General features: G+C 44.0%; 1 pseudogene across 1 annotated transcript; it reads left to right on the top strand.

The window, feature by feature from the left end:
* The first annotated feature begins 3,193 nt into the window (after positions 1 to 3,193).
* Positions 3,194 to 4,233, top strand: LOC308097231 (glyceraldehyde-3-phosphate dehydrogenase 2-like; annotated as a pseudogene). Its single transcript has one exon. The product of its transcript is annotated as a glyceraldehyde-3-phosphate dehydrogenase 2-like (transcript).
* Positions 4,234 to 6,750: the final 2,517 nt, after the last annotated feature.

A 6,750-nucleotide genomic window follows, 5' to 3' on the forward strand; every position in this document is an offset into this window, starting at 1 on the left:
AGCCAAACTCTGAAATGCAAGTCCAAGCCATGTGTCGCAACGAGGGAGTGTATGACACCTCAACGCTGGTGACCGAAGACCAGCAGCTCTTCAGGGTTCTGCACCTGCCCTATGAGGCCGAGGACAAAGCTTTCATGCATATTCTGATACCTCAGAGGGGGTACGAGGCTTACAACGTGTTTGAGCTGAGCAACCAGACAGACATAACGCCCTACCTGGACCTTGACCTAGCCCGTCTGGTTACTTCTTACGAAGTGGTGGTGCCCAAGAATGCGAACTGCAGCTAGGGCAGGCCTTGGATCGGTTGAGTGTGCCCATAAATGGGATAACTAAGCAGAAGTGCATGGTGGTGGTGGACGAGGAGGGCACGGTGGCTGCCGCGTGCACTGGAATGCGTTTGTTTTCCTCGATCTCGATGCCTGAGCCTAAAGAGTTCATTGTCAATGTACCTTTCCTCTTTTTCATCACTAGGAGTCGGACTGATGGTAAGAAAGGTCGCACTATTCTGTTCGTGGGAGGGGTGAAGATTCCTAAGTTTTGACTGGGCAGCACCTAAAGTGTGTGTGCTGGGTCCCACGCCCTGGGTTACAGCAGTTGCATTGCTGTAAAATTATTAAAGAACTTAATAAAACACAAACTGCAAGTAACAAAGGTTTTTGTTTCTCTCTGGTGTCTGCAATTGAGTCTGCGTGATGTATTCTTTTTTAATTTATGCATTGCAATTGTAAATATTGTAATTTATTATACACACAGTTACAATGCATAATTAAAAGAATACATCCTCTATGGAGAGAGGATTATATTAGATAATATTATTATTAATTAAACCAATGTCTGTGCAGTATACCTTCAGCAGGAAAGAAGGCGAGACAGACGTCATCAAGGACTCACACACAGAAGGTTCTGAGTAGATACATATACAAATATATAGTCAATTAAATTGTGGTAAGATGTGTGGTGTTATTATTATTATTATTATTAGATAATACGAGGAGTCTTTAGCATAGAGGTATAATATAACTAGAGGGCGGATTGCCCCGCCCCCAGCTATCATTTCAATGAATGTGCTCAGTGGCGTTTTGAAGCACCCGGAAACCTGCCGGAAGTAGAATTATTGGTTCGATTTTGACTCCCCATAGAGTTATGAGCATGCGCACTAGTGTCCTTTTTGCGTTCTACGGCAGCCCGTGTGTCAAGGATTGAACGCGAGATATTTATTAAATACACTCGAGATGCATATTTATATGTAAATGCATATGTATGTATGTATAATATGTTTACATATTTATATGTATAAATATAAATATCTCTCAGCATGTTTTGCGCGTGCATGTATTTCTCCCCGCCTGCAGTTCCAGCTTTGGCCACTGGGGTGGCAGCTTCAATGTTTCTCAGCAACTCTGGGGGCTTGGTCTTTAGTTTAGCAATAAACGGTATACCTTCAGAACAGGAAACAAAGTAAGCTACCTAAGGAAAAAGCATAATTTAAAAAAATACATCAGGGGAGAGGATATTTGGTTAAAAAAGAAGAAGAAAAAAAAGAATATATATATATATATATATATATATATATATATATACACACACACACACACACACACACACACACACACACACACACACACACACACACACACACACACACACACATTTTTAACTCAAATCTTTTCTTCTGGGGGCCCAGGAACAAAATATTTTGATATGGCGGTCCACGGACAAATACATATCATTTTGGCCGACATGATAAAGGTTTGAGAACCACTCATATTATAGCAGCATAATTCTACTACTATACTATAAGCACGTAGCACGGCACTCTGTGTCACCGCGCTATGAGCTTGTAGATCTGCTATTTTTGAATAGCCCAAAGTATAAAATAATGGTTATAGCAAAAATCTAAAATGACACAGTAGGCCTATATACGTTCCAGGATTGAATAGGTTAAGTAAAAGGGATACATTTGTGGAATGCCCGACCAACTGAAATACAAACAAACTGATCTAGAAATATTTAATGTAAAGGTTAAATACTGATTGAAATCAAACCAGAGCTGTGAAAACTAATATGTTACGTACGTTTTTAAAACGTTAACATCATTGCTTTCTTGACTATAATTTGGGAACGTTATTTCTTTTGTACTTGATAGATTGCTACCTGGGGAAAAGCATAATTTAAAAAAGTACATAATGGGAGAGGATGGTTTATATATATATATATATATATATATATATATATATATATATATATATATATATATATATATATATACAATGAAATTGTGGTAAGGTGTGTGGTGTTGTTATATATGTGTGTAATAAATTACAATATTTACAATTACAATATGTATTTATTAATAATTAATTACAACATAAATGAGACATTTTGATTTCTAGTAGGCAAGACACCTTCAAAGCAAGAAACAGGGAGATGTGATCTTGTCCTGGGACGGCCAGCTTCGGGTTGATATGACTGTGCCTCTTCCCAGCGAATCTTGCTAACAAACATCTGAGAAGTAAAATATTTCTTTAAACTACATTAGGATAGGTACACATCGGCACAGACTGACATACTGATGTATATACAAATATTTATTTAAACTACATTAGGGTAGATAAACAACAGCACAGGTCTCGACTGACATACTGATCTATCTATCTATCTATCTATATCTATATCTATAGATATAGATATAGATACTGTATATATATACCTTCAACATCTGTTCCTCTCTGTCGTTCGGTCGCTCGGTATGCTCTCTCTCTCTCTCTCTCTCTCTCTCTCTCTCTCTTAAAAAAAACATCGATCAGTCCCTCTAACTATGTAAACATTACATAAAAAATAAAAAAAGCTGTTGTCAATGTACTTGGGTTTGGAACTTTGTTGAACTTGAAATGTTGTGTGTTGTAATAAATAATTAACTCAGAGTGAAAGAGAAAGAGAAGCTGAGCGTGTCCTCCGATCTAGCCAATGGAACTTGTGGAGTTGGGACTCCCGGGGCGCGGCGTTGTGACAAAGAGGCAGGTCCCCCTCGCAAACGTCACTTCCGCTCCCGAATGGATCACAAAACCGCAGTACATTTAGATAGTTGGCGTGGCAACCGGGGTTGCACTTCATTGACTTAATAGCAACATTGGCCGTCGTGTGAATATGGTCTATTCGCAAACATCTGTTAAGCGTCCACAACCCAGCATCCTCCAACTCAGAAATGTGAATCCCACACATACATAACCCTACAGCAACCATGCCTGAACTCTGTGTTGGAATCAACGGCTTCGGTCCTATTGGCCGCCTCGTTCTGAGGTCTTGTCTCCAGCAAGGCATCAAAGTTGTGGCCATTAATGACCCCTTCATTGACGTGCAGTACATGATCTACATGTTCAAGCATGACTCCACCCACGGGGGCTACAATGGCGAGGTCTCCCACCAGGACAACAAGCTCATGGTCGACGGAAACGCCATCTCCGTGTTCCAGTGTATGAAGCCGGCAGAGATCCCCTGGGGTGATGCTGGAGCAAAGTACGTTGTCGAGTCCATCGGAGTCTTCCCCAGCGTGGAGAAGGCCTTTGCTCACATCCAGGGCGGAGCTGAGTGTGTGGTAGTCTCCGCCCCTAACCCTGATGGCCCTAAGGTTGTCATGGGAATTAACCAGGACAAATACGACCCCTCCTCCATGACCATCGTCAGCAATGCCTCCTGCACCACCAACTGCTTGGCTCCCCTTGGCTAAAGTCATCCATGGCAGCTTCGGCATTGATGAGGCTCTCATGACCACGGTGCACGCGTACACGGCCACCCAGAAGACAGTGGTGGACGGTCCCAGTGCCAAGGCGTGGCGTGACGGACGAGGCGCCCACCAGAACATCATCCCTGCTTCTACTGGAGCCGCCAAGGCTGTAGGGAAGGTCATCCCCGACCTCAACGGTAAGTTGACAGGCATAGCGTTCAGGGTCCCCGTTTCCGATGTGTTCGTCGTTGACCTGACATGCCGTCTGTCTCGCCCTGCGTCCTACGCTGAGATCAAGCAGGCAGTGAAGACCGCCTCAAACAGGGCCCCCCGAGGACGAGGTGGTGTCGTCTGACTTCGTCGGTGACACCCACTCCTCCATCTACGATGCCGGCGCTGGCATCTCCCTCAACGACAACTTCGTCAAACTAATTTCCTGGTACGACAATGAGTTTGGTTGCAGCCACCACGTGGCCGACCTGCTGGTGTACATGCATTCCAAGGAGTAGGCGGCCACTCCCTGCCGCAAGACAGGAAGTGGTTGCAAAAGGGACCACCCCCACTCCTTGTCCCTTTTATGCTCATATATGGAGATCCCTGATGTCATCAGTATATGCACATCAGTGCCATCTATTAGAGAGTTGCGCCAATGAGGGGTCAGAAACAGCGTCGGTCACGTGGTTCATGTAGCTGGAAATAGTGACAAGGAGCCGTCCACTTCAATGCATTTCCATGTACTTCCGGTTCAGGGATTTGTCACTATTCGCCAATGTATGTGTATGTAGAAGAGCTGGCCCGAAGAAGTGAACGGAGTTGGCGTAACTCTCTAATCAACCCGATCTCCAGAGATTACCGTAACATTGCACGGAACGAGTGCACTTCATTCCGTGGATAGCCGCCTCGGAACTCCCGAATTGCGTGCATATGGTACGGCGCTCCCTTTGTGACAAAACCATTTCGGAGGCGCGCAGTCACAGGCGAATTGTCACCCCGTGAAGGACCACCGAGGGAGCTAAGGCGACCGAGTTGCCGTCCTGAACGGTGGGACATTCGCCTGTGCCTACTCAGCGCCGTTTGAGTTATGTACCGATAGGCACAGAATCGTAAATTTTATTGTGCGGACTGCTCTGCTTCCGGGTTTTTCCGTGTTGCGACTGGTTACGCCCACCGTGGGACTCGCCGTACATATGCACGCAATTTGGGAGTTCCGAGGCGACTATCCACGGAATGAAGTGCACTCGTTCCGTGCAATGTTACGGTATTCTCTGGAGATCAGGCTGCTCTAATAGATGGCACTGATGCACATACATGGGCATTCGCCTTTTTGTGCCCATATTATGGAGCTGACTGATTCGTCAGTCAGCCGACTGCCCACCGGCCCATCCTCCCTTAAGCCGATTTTAATAAAGGACAAGGCAATTCAATATGCTTTACACAAAACATCAAGCAAAGGAAATCATAAAATGACATTATAGGTTATGATAAAAACAAAAGCTCTCAGTCAATACATTTCATTGGTTCAATATTAAATGAAATCCAGACACATAACCACTTTCACTTTCAAAAATAAGGAAAATAGCAGATCAAACAAGCTCAAACAAACCCATCCATGTATATCGGCTAGCCTTTTGGGCGTCATTTTTACGCGACACATTTCTACAGCAAAGTAGGGGAACTCACCCGACAGAGAATATCGTCTCTGTCGGGTGGGAAAGTGTAAAAATTTTACTTTTCAGGATGCAAATTCAGAAAACGCAAAAGAAGCAGATCTACAAGCTCAGAACAAGCTTGCTTTTGTGTGATGCCGTAGTATGATCAAGTTGGACATTCATTCACGAAAAAACTATTGGATATTGGGAAGATACAAGGTTTCTTCCCCACAGCAACGATTACATTGATATGTCATGGATAACCCTGTCACATGCTTTGCATTTGAATCAGTGTAGACGGTAATAATTCTGCTTCTGGCAGCCATGGGCCACCAACGACGGAGAGCGTTTATTTTACATACTCCATGTGATTGTATCACAAGACCGCTCTGTTATAAATACACCAAATCTAATCAGGCTATCTCCCCCCGGACGGGACATGTTCATCTGATGATGTATTTTGAAAAAACATTGTGCATTGTCTATGAGAAACCCCTCTCAGAGATTGGCATGTCTAATCTAATCCAGCCATATTGCTGCATGGGCTCTGCAGGAGGCTTGCTGTCTACGAGAGGGTCTGTGCGTGCGTGTGTGTGTGTATCGCAAACCGCTGGGCCAATCAGCGCCAAACTTGGTACGCAAAAATTGCCAGTAGGCCACAGTAATTTTTCTCACATGTTTTTTTATACTCTTTATACTTTCGAAATGTTGAATTTTATAATGGAAGTCAATGGGGCTCTGATCACGATCGAATCCTTGTCCAATTATGGAGTCATACATCATAGACGGCTGACATCATAGACGGCTGACATCATAGATGACGTCATAGATGTGATGATGTCACATGTTGAGAGATCCCAGATCGTTGGTTGTAAGGCCAAACACCCCGGCTCGCACAGGAGAAGGCGACAAGAAAAATTATGGAATCCTGATGTGCATATTAGTCCCCAGTCAGTCCTTGTCAGGTTTTTTTTTTTAATCAAATCCAAGCCCCCAGAACCGAGAGGTAGCAGTGAAGCACATTGGACATGCTGGCCAATCATAGTTACTGCAGCTTATTACGGCAGGACCAATGGGCTCGACTCACAAGATTTTTTGCTATTACTCCTTCAGTTCAGAATCATTCCAACAATCACACAAATCGGTACACAGTATCTCTATTGTAATGTGATCAAGACGGATGTGTCCGATATTTTATATCCCATCCTAATTGGCTAACATTGGCTTCCCAAGTTTACAAGATAGGTCCGTTTTGAACAAAATGCCTCAAATCATGAACGGAGCGAGCGATTTCCGTGAGATTTTGCACGCATATTCCCACTAGGCCGAGGAGGAAATGCCACCCTTTTCACATTGGCCTGTTATAGCGCCACCAGC

Source organism: Gymnoscopelus braueri, assembly GCF_963280865.1.
Source record: "Gymnoscopelus braueri genome assembly, chromosome: 12".
NCBI lineage: Eukaryota > Metazoa > Chordata > Actinopteri > Myctophiformes > Myctophidae > Gymnoscopelus > Gymnoscopelus braueri.